The 7,747-nt window shown below is 40.2% G+C and overlaps 1 long non-coding RNA gene across 1 annotated transcript; it reads left to right on the forward strand.

Annotated features, from left to right (window-relative positions):
* The first annotated feature begins 431 nt into the window (after positions 1 to 431).
* LOC136306385 (uncharacterized) lies at positions 432 to 7,489 on the forward strand. The gene is made up of 3 exons (XR_010725644.1): positions 432 to 473; positions 3,622 to 3,812; positions 7,348 to 7,489. It is a non-coding gene; the product is annotated as an uncharacterized lncRNA (long non-coding RNA).
* Positions 7,490 to 7,747: the final 258 nt, after the last annotated feature.

The following is a 7,747-nucleotide window of genomic DNA, read 5'->3' on the forward strand; positions in this document are numbered from 1 at the left end:
CAGACAGGAACGGAGAAAGAGAAGCATCAATCATTAGTTTTTTGTTGCACATTGCGACACCTTAGTTGTTCATTGATTGCTTTCTCATATGTGCCTTGACCATGGGCCTTCAGCAGACCGAGTAACCCCTTGCTTGAGCCAGCGACCTTGGGTCCAAGCTGGTGAATTTTTGCTCAAACCAGATGAGCCCACTTTCAAGCTAGCTACCTCGGGGTCTCGAACCTGGGTCTTCTGCATCCCAGTCTGACGCTCTATCCACTGTGCCACCGCCTGGTCGGGCTAATTTTTAATAATTGTAAGAAAAAAGTACTCATTTAGATTCAAATATGTCACATCACATGCAATAGATCGACTCTGCATCGATTGAATACGGACATTTACAGATTAGTCTTCCAATATCAAAAAGAACACTTACACATATGTCTTTGTCTCAGGGTCTGCTTCTTTGGAACCTGACCAAGATAAAAGGAGAGGTGAGTGAAAGAGGAGAAACAGGGAGACTGGGAACCTCCATTGTGAAATTGGAAAACAGATTACCAGAAGCTAGGATGAGAGAGAGCAAGGTAATCTGGGGAAAGGAGTAAAAGTAGAGTGAAGGAGAGAAACAAAAAGCAAGATACTGTAGTCTGGGGCCACCATAGAGGGGCCCCTCATTTAGACGTCTTGAAACATGGTGCTTAAACACAAAACCTTGAACTCCTACTAAATTGGCTACAATTCCAACTTTGCCACTGTAACTTTTGGCAAGATACTCTACTCTCTAAGCCTCTACTCGTTCACCTATAAGACAGACCTGAGATGTTGATGCTTAGAAATACTTTTACATGTGAAAGGAATCTTTATACCAGAAGATATTTATGGCAGCATAATTTAGAGATGTGGTTGCAACTGGAGTGATTGTTTCCCAGGGTACATCTGGCCAAATCTGCAAACATTTCTATTTCAGAACTTGAGAATGGCGAAACTATTAGTTCCTGGTAGGCAAAGGCCAGGATTCTGAGGTACATCCACTTTTCGAGGGAGGACAAAACTTACAAAAGAAGGACTGCCCTCCCTAAAGAAGGACGATTGGTCACCTTATATGTCAGGAACTTGCTTAGAGGATTTAAGTAGTTAATAATATAAAAAGAAAAGTAATAAATAGGGTGAGGAGGGGTGACAATATTATTATTGATATGAGACCAAGCTTGAAATGCTGAGGTGGAGATACTATGTAGGAATTGTACAATTATTTCAAGACAAAAGTCCATCTTAAAATCTTTTTTCATAATGACTTTGAGGTACTTCCCTTTTCCCTCTTCTACAGACTGAATCCTCCAGTTTCTCTTTTGTTAAGCTGACGCATAGAGTTGTCTATGTTGGACCTTTTTGTTTTTAAATCTACTGAAAAGTCAGTTTCATATGAATAATCATCTTAATTGATCATAACAAATAAACCTGTTTCCCAATTTCTGATTTTTTAAATTCTTCTGCACACTCTAAAAGTTCGAACACCATGCAGTACTTACAAAAGTGTGACCAAAATATAATGAGCCCTCTTTATTCGTTCTGAGTGATCCATTATAGGTGTTCTATAAACAAGTGATGCCAGGCGGGTAGGCTAACTTTCAAGTCTACTCTGTTCTTGCGTTATTTTTGCCATGTTCTTCATAAGCTGTTTTAAGCTTAACAAACAAAAAATAAACGCTCTATAATTAACCATGAATTTTAATTACTTTCTCATTTTTTTTTAATTTATATAATTTTTAACATTTAAGCTACTGTACTTATTTGCAGATATGGACATAAGCATGTCATCTGAGTCTCTTCATGGCCTTGCTCTCTGCAGTCATTAACATCTTTCCTTACAAGCAACTTAAATTTACAAATGATTTTAAAGTAGCTCAAGATGTGACTAGTTGAACAACTGTAACAGACACACCCCCTCTTGTGCAAGATACCATTGCATTCATAGCATTTTCCTAAATATTTTCTTATTTTGTTAGGTCTGTGATACAGATAGGAGTTATATTGGCTGAATCGTGTCCCTCTGAAAATTCGTATGTAGAAGTCCTAACCCCCAGTACTTTAGAATGCAACTGTATTTGAAGACAAGGTCTTTAGAGAAGTAACTAAGGAAAAATGAGGTTGTATGATTGGACCTTAATTTAATACAACTGGTGGCCTTCTAAAAAGAGGAGGTTAGGACACAGATTGTGCACAGAGGACGGCCATGTGAAGATGCAGTGAGAAGGCAGCCATCTGCAAGCCAAGCAAAGAGGTCACAGAGAGCCCACCCCTGCCAGCACCTTGATCTGGGACTTCCAGCCTACAGAACAGTAGGGAAGTAAATATTTACTGTTTAAGCCACCAAACCTATAGTACTTTGTCATGGCAGCCCTAGCAAACTGATATAGGAAGCTATATTGTTCGTAATACCATAGATTAAATTATTTTAAACATGAAGCCACATAGCTCATCCAGTGAGTCTTAAGGATGAAGTTCTCAAATTGTATTCAGTGCTTTATTGCCAGAAAAAGGAATACTTTCTACTCCATCCTCCCTATTTTAGGGGAATAGTATAATGACCAGCAGTAAAGGAAAGAGAAATAAACAATCTTTGGGGTGGGTAGACAGGGGAAGGAAGACAAGGAAGGAGAGCATTAAGAAAAAAAAATCATTTTTTGTTGAATCCTCAAAGGGGGGGTCCACCCGGCATGCCCACTAGGGGGGTGATGCTTGGCCCATCTGGGGCATTGCTCCACTGCAATCGGAGCCATTCTAGCGCCTGAGTCAGAGGCCATGGAGCCATCCTCAGCATCCAGGCCAACTTTGCTCCAATGGAGCCTTGGCTGAGGGAGGGGTAGAGAGAGAGAGAGAGGAAGGAGAGGGAAGGGTAGAAAAGCAGACAGGCGCTTCTCCTGTGTGCCCTGGCCCGGAATTGAATCCAGGAATTCCACAGGCCGGCTGACGCTCTACTGCTGAGCCAACCAGCCAGGGCCCAAAGATAATTTTTAAGCCACTCACTTTCCCACTGAATTTCTTTCTTGCTCAATGGATTTTGGACAGAATTGTTGGTAACAGTATATTCAAAATATCAAAGTACTTATTATTTGGTATCAAGAGTGGTGTTAAATTACTCCCGTTTGTATAATTACCATTGTTCAGCTGGTTTGTAATTCCCTGGGAGGTAAATGTGACACACTACACTTAAGAGTCAGTGAGCATGAACAGAGAAGGCTTACAGCTTAAGAACAATTTGCAAAATGCTAATGAAAGCGAAAGTAAAAATGCCATCTATGCTATTTAGTTGCACCACTTAGCATTTAAAAATTAACCCCTTCACTTCAGGTCCCTACGATTTGCTTCATATTACTCCATTGAGTGTCTTCTATATATACTATTTATGTACTTCTTTATGTACTCTCCTAGTGTCCAAGTGCTCTACCTGAAATTGGGATAACAGCTGTACCTATATCAAGCATAAAGATTAGATGAAATAATTAGCACCATGTCTAGCATTTAGTTAAGGGTCAATAATACAAGCTGTAATTATAATCTCATTGGGGCCCTAATAATGTCTTAAATTCTACAGGTTGACACTATTGCTGACCTTCCTCCCTCTTGTTTCCCCCCTTGCAGTTTTACTCGTCCTTTCCAAAACTAGATTGTGCGACTGGCCGGGCTGTGAACTTGTTTCTGTATTTAGCCTTATGTTGTGTGATGAATATATAAACTTGCGCATCTTCCGTGCTACCCAGCTCATTCCTCCAGTTGCATGCGTTTGCCGTGATGTTCCTGGAAAGATCAAGGGAGGGAGGCCCCTGAAAAATGTAAGTATTAGTGGAAGGCAGACTCTCAAAAGTAACAAAACACAGTTCCCAAAACTTCTTTTTATTTGTACAAAATGGTGCCAGGATTGGAACCAACTTTTTGTTTACTGCCCGAGCTGGAAACAGTCCAGGCGTCCTTCAACAAAAGAGGAGGGACGGGCCGAAGCTGTGGTATGACTGTAAGATAGACTATTCCTCAGGAAAATAAAAAGGAACATGTTGTAATACCACCCCCACACACACAGCATGATAAATTTTTTAAAAGATTTTATCTATTGATTTTTAGAGAGAGAGAGGGAGAGAAGGTGAAAAGCATCGACTCGTAGTTGCTTCATTTTAGTTGTTTATTGATCATATGTACCTTGACCGGGCAAGCCCAGACCTGAAACCAGTGAGTGACCTCAGCGTTCCAGATCAATACTCTACCCACTGCACCATCACAGGGCAGGCCAGCACGGTAATTTCAAAATCATTATGCTGAGTGAAGAAGCCAGACACAAAAGGGTACATACTGAATAACTGCAGTTGTAAGTTCTAGAAAGGGACAACTAGCCTAAGATGAAATCAGAACAGAGGGTGAGGTTGACTGGGAAGAGATATAGACATTTCTCTGAGGTGGTGGAAATATTCTATATGTTGGTCAGAGTGTTGGTTACTTGGGTATATGCACTTGTCAAAAGTGAACTGTGTGTTTGACCTAGGTAAATTATATCTCAGTAGAACAGATTAAAAAATAAAATAAAATCCAATATTTTGGAAGAAAAAGAGATGGTGAAGTAAGAAGACTTGGTTATCCTATGGTGAAATGGATGCCCTCAGTAACAGTTACATGATATATTATTAATATAACAATAGTGACTAGTAGTTTAGTATGTAAATAAAGAGGAATAGAAGAGAAAATAGAGTAACATTACTCTTAAAAAATAAACTTACTCTTACTTCAGTTAGCCTGCCCATAATTGCTATTGATTCCTAATATTTTATTTTTATGTAAGCTGAAGCCTTGCTGAAATCCTTGCTTCTCTCTTCTGTCTCACTGACTTCTATTTGTTCTGTAGAAGGCTACGTGGAAACCACACAGGAGCTCTGTCCAACTCCACACGAGTTGCCTTGAGCAAGCAGTAAACCTTTCTGACTACTCTTGGTTTTTCCTTTTTTTTTTTTAATCTTCTTTTTCAAGTGAGAGGAGGGAAGATATAGAGACAGACTCCCGCATGCACGCTGGCTGGGATCCACTGGCAACCCTGTCTGGGGGGATAGCTCTGCCCATATGGGGCCATGCTAGCAACCAATCTATTTTTAGCACCTGAAACGAAGGCTCCAGAGAGCCATCCTCAGTGCCTGGGGCAATGTGCTTGAACCAGTTGAGCCATGGCTGTGGGAGAGGGAGAGAGAGAGAGGGAAAGGGGAATGGGAAGGGTGGAGAAGCAAATGGTCACTTCTGCTGTGTGCCCTGACCAGGAATCTAACCTGGAACAACCACATGCCAACCGAGCTCTGTCAATGAGCCAACCAGCCAGGGCCACCTCTTGTTTTCTTCAGGTGGTAAAATGAGGAAGCTGTAACACAAAGACTGTGAGATTCCTTCGATCCTTAATACTCACCCTCTAAAGTAGATTGTGAGGACTTTGAACTTGGCCCATGATTAAAAACATTGTTAGTCAGGATAACATGAAAAAGAAAAGTACATTTACAAAGTAAAGCATAAGCCAGTTGCCTCAACAAAACTAATATAAGTTATTACTTCCCGGGCCAGGTAAGGATGCTTGCCCCTTTGCCTAATAATGAAGCCTCATTTCTAAGTCTCATGAGGAATCACATTTTATGAAGGACATTGAAAGATTACCTACTCTTTCTTTTAGGCAAGAACAGGCTCAAAACCAGAAATTGAATAGTCAATTTTTCACTTTCATTTTAAAAATAGTAATACATAGTGTTTGTAAAAAATTTGAAAATGCAGAAAATTTTAAAGGAGGGAATAATCATCTTATTATTTTTCCACTCAGAGGTAATTTGTAACATTTCTATATGTATCCTTCTATTCTTTTTAAAATATATATTGATGATACTTTTAAGTTTTATAAATCTTTCTATTTATAATATTCACCTGTTTAATAAATATGTGAATAAATATATATAATTTAACATTTTCCATGTTCTCCACAAATCATATTATTTTTTATTGATTTTAGAGAGAGAGGGAGGAAGAGAGAAATACTGATTTGTTGTTCAACTTATTTATGCATTTAGTGGTTGATTGTTGTGTATGCCCTGACCAGAGATTGAACCCACAAACTTGGCTTATTGGGACAATGCTCTAACCAACTGAGCTACCTGGCCGGGTTCCTCCACAAATCATTTTTATTTATTTATTTTTTAATTTTTATTTATTTTTATTATTATTATTTTTTGTATTTTTCTGAAGCTGGAAATGGGGAGAGACATGCGCCCGACCGGGATCCACCCGGCACGCCCACCAGGGGGCGATGCTCTGCCCCTCCGGGGCGTCGCTCTGTTGCGACCAGAGCCACTCCAGTGCCTGGGGCAGAGGCCAAGAAGCCATCCCCAGCGCCTGGGCCATCTTTGCTCCAATGGAGCCTCAGCTGCGGGCGGGGAAGAGAGAGACAGAGAGGAAGGAGAGGGGGAGGGGTGGAGAAGCAGATGGGCACTTCTCCTGTGTGCCCTGGCTGGGAATCGAACCCGGGACCTCCGCACGCCAGGCCGATGCTCTACCACTGAGCCAACCGGCCAGGGCCCACAAATCATTTTTAATTACAATATTCTAGTCCAGGTGTTCAGCAACATTTTCTTGTAAAGAGCCAAATAGTAAATATTTCAGTTCTTGTAGGCCATATGGTCTCCATCACAACTATACAGCTGTGCTGGGAGAGTGGGAACGTAGCCATAGACAGTATGTAAGTAAATGGCTGTGGCTATGTTTCAACAAAATTTTATATATGAAAAGAACATAGCAGCTAGAACTAGCATGCAGGGCAATATTTGTGAACTCTGGGTTTTAAAAAATCTAGTCTATTTTTAAGGAATATTTCAAAATTTAGCTGGCCAATATCCTGTTATTGACACATAGACTATTTTCTTATTCTTTTTTTTGCTATTATAAACAATATTGGAATATATACATTTTTTATTATTTCAGCAGAATAAACTAAGACAATATTTTGGTACTAAGACTATTACTACATAAAGCACAGTACACACAGACATACATACTCATACAAACGTGCATGCACTTTGCTTTTCTACCTCTCAGAGAGAACTTCTGTTAAAATATTTGATATATATCTTCTCAGATTTCTTATATGCTAATATAGACGCCCCACCCCCTCCAATGGCATCATACTATGCTTTCGGTTCACTAACCTACCCCACTTAGGGGTGTTTTTTGACAATCTTGTAAATGTCACTGAGTATTGATGTGCCTCCTTCATCCTGTTTAAACAGCCATCTGGTATTTTATTAAATGATTAATTCAAAAAAGTATGTACTGAGCACTGTCATGTATTGTTTTCGGCAGTGAGAATACTACGTGAACAAAACAAAGCACCATGCTGTGGCTGGACAGCTCAGCTAGAGCATCATCCCGAAACAGAGGTTGCAGGTTTAATCCCTCATCAGGGCACATACAGGAACAGCTCTGTGTCCCTGTTTCCCTCTCTCTCTCTCTCTCTCTCTCTCTCTGAAATCAATAAATTAAAAAAAATACTTGCTTGTCAAGGAGCTTATTCTCTAGTGGGAGAAGACAGATAATAGACAGACAGACATATGTGTCAGTTAGTGGTAAGTACTAGGGAGGAAATAAGGCACATGAAGAGGATGGTACAGATTGCTCTCTGTGTTTGTGTGGGGGTGGGGATGGGGGAGTGCTTTCTTATATGAGGTGTTCAGGGAAGGCTTGTCCTGAATAGAGAGCTGAC

Source organism: Saccopteryx bilineata, chromosome 5, assembly GCF_036850765.1.
Source record: "Saccopteryx bilineata isolate mSacBil1 chromosome 5, mSacBil1_pri_phased_curated, whole genome shotgun sequence".
Classification (NCBI taxonomy): domain Eukaryota; kingdom Metazoa; phylum Chordata; class Mammalia; order Chiroptera; family Emballonuridae; genus Saccopteryx; species Saccopteryx bilineata.